Source organism: Urtica dioica, chromosome 4, assembly GCF_054948205.1.
Source record: "Urtica dioica subsp. dioica isolate 48M chromosome 4, U.dioica_male_clone48M_v1_H2, whole genome shotgun sequence".
Classification (NCBI taxonomy): domain Eukaryota; kingdom Viridiplantae; phylum Streptophyta; class Magnoliopsida; order Rosales; family Urticaceae; genus Urtica; species Urtica dioica.
In genome coordinates this window covers 45,776,376-45,785,324 of record NC_142759.1, presented here as the reverse complement: position 1 = coordinate 45,785,324, position 8,949 = coordinate 45,776,376, and the positions used below count along the sequence as shown (strand labels likewise).

The following is an 8,949-nucleotide window of genomic DNA, read 5'->3' as shown; positions in this document are numbered from 1 at the left end:
ACATTTTAATCTTTCACATTATGTTTATTATCTTATAAAAAAACAATTTTGCTCAAGGAAATTTTCTCATTAGAGTTCTATAACTCATGGTAGTGGGGTTGAAAATCCGAAATTATAAAAATCTAGACTTTCGGAACAGCTGCACACCTCGGAGTAAAATCGCCATAATTGGCTCTCCGATGTCCTTTTGACCTAAAACCAATTGCATTCGAAAGAGGACAAACAGACCTCCAATGCCCTTGAAAATTAAAGTTCACGACTCGTGATTCACGAGCCATGAACTTGGGGGCTAATATTATCGGTCATTTTCGGGAAACCGGAAAAAAAACAAAAACATTTAGGGTCGGCCGGATCGCCCGCCGGGCCTCGGCCCATGAACATGCCGGCCTACGTGCGCACAATCTTTTCGGGCCCCAGCCCGCGCCCACCCCTCTCTCGCCCTCGGCCCATCGGCCCGCGCGCGCCCCTGAGCCCCCTGGCCCACCGACCCGTGCGCGCCCTTGCTATTGGAATTGATCTAGGGTTAAGAAAAGATTTAACACTTCGAGCAAGCGGCGGAAATTAAAAATTTTCTTTAAACAAGTAAAACATTTTTACTAACCTAGACAAAGAGCAAGTACATATAAATTAAAACTATTAATGAGAATTATATGTTTACTAACATTTGAGAAGCTTGAACGTTGAGAAGCCTTAGGAAGGTTGAAACATTCGTCTCCCCTCGCAGCACGTCTCTCTTCTTTCCTCGGGAACTCGAGCAACCACAAAAGTTTCTATCACAATAATCACTCGAGAAAGAAAGGAATTATTATGTGGGCACTTTTAAACACGACGACTCAAGAACAAGTCTCAAAGTCGAAGAGCTAAAACACTAGGTCTAATGTGGACCTAGGTGCCAAAACACAAACGAAAGAAAACTTAGAGAGAGAGAGATGGAGAGGTGGCGGCCAAGCTAGAGAGAGAAGCTCTCAATCTCTGAAACTTTGGAATGAATAAAATGAGAGGAATGAGGGCTCTATTTATAGGAGAAGGATTACCTTCAACAAGCTAGTTTTATCTTCTATAGAATATCACATATTCGTGAGCAAAATTTGCTCTCATTCCTTCCTCATTCACACGGCCAAGAGAGCTTCTAGAAGCCCTTGGATTTGTTTCCTCTTTTTTCTTTTGGCAAGTATCTTCCTACATTAATGAACAAAATAATATCTCATTTATCTATCTATGTTGGGCGGCCAAGAGCATCTAGAAAGAGCTTCTAGATGTTTCTTCATTTGTTCATGACAACATAAGAAAGGCCCATTAAGAATACTCAAGTAAAATTCTATGAAATGAAATTAATCCACTATGCCCAATAAACTTGTTATGACCGAGTGATAATATCATCATATGACAATGTCAAAAAATTAATTGACATTCATTTCATCCTATGTCCAAAAAGACAAAAATACCCTTTAGACAATTTTCGTAAAACTTGTCTCGTTCTTGTTTTGACTTAGCTTCTAGTTTAACTATTCCTACTCGATATGATTTGTGATAGTGACCTCATGGATCCAAATGAACAAAACTTGAGCTAAAATACTTGGACTCAAAAGTTCACAAACCTTTTCCAAGTTTAGCTTAATGTCAACTTGTAAGATATCGAATTTTAATTATTATTTATGTAAATAATAATTATATGGTAAGGACTAAATTGTAAGGTTTTCTGGACCCATTTGAAATAAAAATGAGAAAAGAGGGTCAACTGGGATTTTTGGGAACTTTAGCATTTGTTCTTATCCTTGCCACATCATCATGGGCTAGAATTTTCCTCAAGTGATTTAAATCACTCGGTCAACCCTTGTGCCACACAAACAAACAAGAAAAAAAGGGATTAAATGCTAAATAGGAGGATAAGTATATATTGCCACGTCATCAAGTTGGAGACTTATCTCCTTCATGGAGCAATATCCTTGCCGTGTCAAACACACCAAACGCATCAGGAGAAAAGAAAAGGAGAAGAGAAAAAAAAAGAAGAAAGAAGAAGGAAGAGAGAGAGGGAACGCGAGGGAGAGAGAGATCGAGGGAGCGAGAGAGAAAGAGAGCGAGAGTGAGTGAAGGAGGAGAGTTTGAGGAGGAAGAAGAAGCTTGGCCGACAGCAAGCCACCGAGACCAAATCTCACGCGCGCGCTCGGACCGAGAGGAAGTGAGCCACCGCGAGCACGCCAAGGACGCCGGACCGAGAGAGACGCCGGGAAAAAAGGGAGTTAGCGCTGAGGAGACCCAAATTTCATTAAGTAAGGTGAGAATTCGTTCTTGCCCTATTTTGATTTTGAAGTTAGGGTTGGAATTTGGGGCTTTTCAATTATGAACGTGTTTGATACTCCTTGAATTGGTTTTGTGCTCGAATTGGTGTTTGATGATCCTAAGAATCTTGATTTTGGATTAAATTCTGGGTTTTGGGTGTGTAAATTGGCTGTGTGGTTGGCTGGAGATTTTGTGATGGTATGTTGAAGTTATTGTTGATGATTCGTGACTGTTAGTGTTGTGTTGGCTGGAATTGTTAAGCGTTTTGTTGTTGTGTTTTGGATCGAAATGATGTGAAGTTGTTTGTGATGACGATTAGAATCTGAGAAGTGTGTTTATTACGAATTATGGTTATAGTGTGATATATGTTTTTTTTTTCAGATTTGTTACAGAGTTATTAAGTCGTTTTTGTTGCGAGTTTCTCGTCGAGAGTTAGGCTCGGTTTAGGTAGGCTGAACAGGGCTCGGGGCAGCGGCTCGGGACGGCTAGGAGGCTGTCCGAAGATTGGCGGAGGTGCTGCGCGAGCGACAACGAAACGGGGCTGGTCAGCGTGGTTCATCGGCTCGGTTGGGGCGAGCTGTTGGGTCAGGGACGGCAGCGACGCTGTGGCGGCTCTCGGGGGGCTGTTTACGGGAGTCTCCGCCTAGTGTTAACGAGTCGAAATTTCCCGAGTTCCGACTCGAGTCTAAGACGTTATTAAGTAGTTTATTTTTCGAGTTAGTTACGAAGTTTTGATTAAGTTGTGCGAGTGCTTCGAGTTAGTACGTTATTATTATTATGTTTTATAGTCAAGCCCGTTTGATATACGTTAAGAAAAATAAATTAATATGTATCGTTATTAAGCTCGTTGATTATTCAATTAATTATTTAGTATACTTATCTTAAGTATGTATTAAAAATCGAGTTCGACTATAAGCTCGACTCTTTTAATTTGGAAAAAGAATATCAACGAGAGATGTTTTATTTACGCACGAAAATAGAAATAAGAGAACGGTTCGACTACGAACCGAGGATTCGGTTATTTCATAAACATTTTATTAAATCGAATCCAAGATTATTTATATATGGTTAGATATTTAAAATAAACGACTTGGTTTATTTTAAATGAAAGGTTTTTACGTTATGTACTTCATTTCTCAAATGGTTATAATTTGTCAATTAAAAAAAAAAAAAGACAAGTCAAAAATATTTTCTAGAACATATTTGAAAAGTATCGTTTTGAGTTATTTTCATATAACTTCTGTATGCTATAGATTGTTAGTAATAACTTCTTATTACGTTCTTTTCTTTTAGTTTCGACCTCGGGAACCTATTCTAAGCAGTGGGCCTTGCACAGTCAAAAGAATAGGTGGTCGAATAGTATGAGACGTTTCTTAGCTTAAGTCAGAAAAGTTATTTCAAGATCTTATTATCTTTAGGCATCGATTCTTTTCTGTATCTCTGTTATGTTCTCATGTGTTCTTGTTTGCTCGTGTTTGAGACGCTCTGAGTAGCGTGACTAGGAGGACGTTTGAATACGTTCCTTATGAGCTCTCTTTCTAGTAGAAGTATGTACGTTAGTATGTCGAGGGATGAGATACTGAGTACGCTCCATGTTCGATCTTTCTCTTCTATAGATAAGTCCAGATTGCTACAAGGATAGCAGCGAGTGTAAGGATATTACGTGGACGAAGCTACGAGAAGTAAAGAAAGGACTCTTTCTGTTGGAAGAGAAGGATTCGGGATTCGAAAGAATCGTATCCAGGTAAGTAGAAACATTTCAACTGTATCACAAAAACAATGTGTTGTGTGTGCTGCTTATGTGCTTGCATTTACATGATATGATATGTGATTGTTGCATTTATTGCATTTGCATTCATGTGCATCTCATCTAAAAATGGAAAAAGAGTTTTACGAGAAACGAGGTTTTTCGAAAAAAGGGATGCGTGTTATGGATCGTCCATGAATGGTTAGCTAGCTCCTAGGATCGGGGAGTTAGCTACAACTTCGCGAGATAGGATCGGTCTCACGAAGGATCGGGTCATTTGAATAGTTCTGGGAACCTTATGACTTCGAAGAGCGGACCGTATGTAGTACTGGGTACCTTATGGTCACGTTGGACCATTTGAATAGTTCTGGGCACCTTATGGTTGCGACCTCCGGGCTGTATGTCATAGTGCTGGGCACCTTACAGCTGCGGCGTTAGTCATACATGTATGCGAGAGGACCTGAGTGAACTGTTTACAACACACAGCTTGCGCGCAATTAAGAAGAGATTTAAAGAGAGAAAAAGATGAGAAAAACGTGCTTGGGTTTTAAAGTTAAAATCATATCATATGCTTTGTTTTTGCTTATTGGGCGTTAGCTCATTCGTTTTTGTGATACAGGTGATGTATATAAATAAAAGACGTTTATACGGTAGCGGGTTGACTGGCGAGCGCTTCCACGTAGACGAGACTTCGTATATGGGCTATTTTGACCTGATGGGCCTAATAAGAAATCGTTTTGAATAATGTTTTGTGAAAAAAGATTATGTTTTGTGAAGTCTGTCTAAGACCTAGAGGTCAAGTAGATTATTTATTTCACTATGTCGTTTATGCATGTAGACTTTAAGTCAATACGATGGTGTTGTATGTAGATACGAAAGGTTTGTCATGACGTCGTATCGTTTATGTTTTATGTTTAAAAAAAAAAAATCCACGTGTTTTCGTTTAAAATAAACGACTCGTCGAGGCGTGACACAACTAACTCCACTATAGAGTTGAGATTGAGAATCTCTCGGTTCAAATGAAATTATTTTCTACTCAAGAATTCAACTTAATTGTGATGAGTGTATCCACTGAATATTATCTATGTTTACCCTTCATGAATATCATCAGCTAGATGAGATTTACAAAATTACCATTTTACCCTTCTAGCATTTATTTCCTCAACTCATTTGTCGCTTGTGAATAAGTTAAAAACAATGTATTGACGATGAGCTAACAAGTCACATTGATTCATCCAAAAGAGTCATGTCTCGATTTGGACACTGGCCAGCATTTATTCACATTCAAATGAACAAAGCATGAGGTGATATACATTGCATTTCAGCAATCTTGTATATGAATTCCATATCTATGAGATCTTCACAAAGTTACTCTCATAACATCTTCACAACTTAGTACTTCACCAATAAGTCTTGTTAAGAAGCACATAGTGAATCCGAACTCTGACTTTCTCAAATGAGAATACGTAAGCTATGAAATGACATGTCTCATTTTAGGATTGAGGTAAGCATGATGCAATTCATACGTAGTGACTTCGAGACATAAGAGGTTAAATGGTTTGTTCTTATCTTGTCTCTAGAAGTGTACTGGTCAATTCAGTACCTTCAGAAGATACCTAGAAGAACTATAGAGTCTTCAACTCTCAATGTCCCATAATCAGACATCATAGATTCTCCTAACAATCGTACTGAGATCAATAGTCATTTGATCCTTAGATTGCGAATATATTGTTTTAAGCAAACCATGAAGAGTTTGTTCATGCAAATCTACATTTGTCTCTTCATGTGTTGTTAGGTTTGTTTATGGACTAAAGACTAAGGTTTTATCATAAAGCTTCAGACAAGGAAAAATGAAAAGAACGTTTCAACTTTTATTAATAAATAAGCAATTACAAGCAAGTGTCTTCTTGAGACTTTATTACATCAAATGTACATAAGTAAAGACTACAACTCTCTTGTGCGCACCATTGACAACAAACTCCCACTTGACTAAAAGAAGATGTGTGTAGTCCTTCATGCCTAATCCCTCCCGATGCTGGTCGAAGACCTTGTTCGCTAGGGCCTTGGTGAATGGATCTGCCAGGTTGTCCACCGCTGAGATCTTCTTCACCTCCACGTCTCCGCGCTGCACGATCTCTCGAATCAAATGGTATTTCCTCTCAATATGTTTAGAGCGCTTATGGCTTTGTGGTTCCTTTGAGTTAGCGATAGCCCCACTATTATCACAATAAAGGGTCATGGGCTCGTCGACATTTGGAACAACTTCCAAATACTACAGGAATTTTCTAAGCCATACAGCCTCTTTGGATGCTTCATAAGCAGCCACATATTCTGCTTCCATTGTGGAGTCAGCAATGTAAGATTGCTTAATACTCCTCCACACAACAGCTCCACCATTAAGGATGAACACAGATCCCGAAGTGGATTTCCTGACATCTTTATCCTCTTGAAAATTGGAGTTGGTATATCCCGTCATAGTCAGGTCAATACCTGAATATGTAAGCATCAAGTTCCTAGTTCTTCGAAGATACTTAAGAACATGCTTAACAGCAATCCAGTGCTCGGGTCCAGGGTTGGATTGAAAACGGCTAACTACACCAACTGCGAAGCATAGCATACATGAGACTTCCTACGGCTGAGGCATAAGAAATTTTTCTCATGTCATCAATCTCTTGTGCAGTCTTGGGAGACTGGTCCTTACAGAGTGGTTTCACTGATGGGCTTCACTGCTGACTTGCCTTCATCATGAAGATGAGATCAACTCCAACAGATTTCATGTATATCTCTCGTCTGGTAAATCATTCTATTTAAATATTTTCTCATTGAATAATTTGTATTATATCGCCCACAATTTCATTCTTTGCCTCTGATGATCACAGACATGACATTGCAATTTGAATACGAAATGTGGTCGATAATAAATGTTATAATTTATATATTTATCTTTGGAGTCAATAATTTCAAGCCGGACAATTCTTTGCGTGGACTTTATGAGTTATCCATGCAAAATAGGCCGGCTAGTGAGCCTGACTTTTTGGTGGACATAGAAAAGATTCTCATATACGATTCCAAGTAATAAAAACATATACAGTGATATGAATAAAGTTTGAAGGGATGGCTGTATGAGAGTTGGAATCATTGAATCAATGAAAATCTTGGACCAATGTCGATGTATCATCGCCAATCATGATTCTCATCAACATTATTTCACAATATACAGAGCTAGCATTTTTATTTGCATCTCCTATAGGAATGCAAAGTACAAATTTTGTAAGAGTACGATACTATTAAGTACTAAAATGTAATGCAACCCCCAAAAACGTAAAAGATTATGAAAGTGGTCATAAACTATTTTACGTTAATGAATTTGTTAAAGAGTGTCCATAAAGCAAGGACTTGGCAATATAATCACGTGGGATTATTATTATACTATATGATACTAAATTTAGCAGCTTTTATAATTTCCTCTATTTTACCCCCAAACACAACACACGCACGAAAAAAAGGGCTGAGTAATCATTAACCTGCTTTTATTTCGGAGAACATTGATCAAATAATGTTTTTCCAGCTATACTTGTATAGCTTAGTAAATCATGCAGATTCCAAAACAAAATGCACGTCATCTTTTTACTCATTTCCATTCTGGTAAATTATACCAACCACTCAAATCAAAATGGAAATAATCTAATTTCCCATTGCACTTTATGAAGATGATTGCGTGGCAACTTTTTTCTGCTATATGTGTAATTATACAAGTGGTTAAAGGACTAAAGCTTTGTGGTCCATTGGATTTGGCTCTCTCTTTTGGTACTTCCAAGGAATGACCTTCAATTCAAAGGAATCGTCTTTGGTACTATAGACAATTCTCATTTCTCTCGTCAATCAATCAGTAATTCATATATTCTCGTAGAGCGAAAAAAAATACACTATACGATATGTGAAGTCATGTTTATAAATTATAAACCATATAGAAGAAAAAAAAATAGACACGCTTCTCTATCTTTAATCAGTTCTTTTTAAATAGAAAATAATTGCTTCAAGTTTTATGCGACTCCCATCTCTAAATTCGAACAGAGACTAGACTTCTTCTTCTTCATATATATATATATATATATATATATATATTTTTTTTTTTTAAGGCAAAACAGTAGACTAGACTTCAGTATATTAAAAAAAGAAAAAGGTTCCGTAGACAATTTACTTCAATTATACACGAAGCAAACCAAATCCGGAACCCAGTGGCATAGAAAACTGACGGCTGGGTTGCATGTTTATTTCTATCCTTTGTCAAAATAATTTTTCTCTTTCTTGACTGTAAAACTCCGCAGACGCAATTTGACGTTGACCGGTAATGGGCCCCACAGCCCACTTATTAGACCCCCTTGAAGCCCAAAATCTCGTTCACGCTGACTCAGCGTCGGCCCAACTTGACGCCACCATAACAGTACTGAAAAAGTAAGAGCCCCTTCCACGCGCGAGTACGGTCACGCGCAGTACCAACCAGAGTGGAAACCGACTGAGGACGACAAGTTTGGTTTTTGGGCCCCACTACTTTAAAATGCAGAACGATGACAAGGCAAACACACATATATATATTGTTATCTGATCAAAAAAGAAATCTATGCCTATATGTATTATATATTCGTCCGTCCGATTGAAGTATTGGAACTTTTACATAACAAGTGGCGCGTGACGCCACGTTCATTCCATGGAATTGAACATTTAACTGACCTCAACCATCTTCTTTTTTCTCTGCATAGTCTGCATGTAATGTCCACTTTGGAAAATATTATATTATAATAACACACCTTTGTGAAAGTAAAAAACCCATGAAACGAACCGTCAAAACCATGCTAGGCTCTACTATATTTCACCAAACAGCCTTCCCTCATTACGCTTCCTTAACACATTCGTGTGTTATA

The 8,949-nt window shown here is 38.1% G+C and overlaps 1 long non-coding RNA gene across 1 annotated transcript; it reads left to right on the top strand.

The window, feature by feature from the left end:
• The first annotated feature begins 1,892 nt into the window (after positions 1-1,892).
• Positions 1,893-4,927, top strand: LOC149401661 (uncharacterized). The gene is made up of 3 exons (XR_016296426.1): positions 1,893-2,275; positions 3,897-4,024; positions 4,647-4,927. It is a non-coding gene; the product is annotated as an uncharacterized LOC149401661 (long non-coding RNA).
• The last annotated feature ends 4,022 nt before the right edge of the window (positions 4,928-8,949 follow it).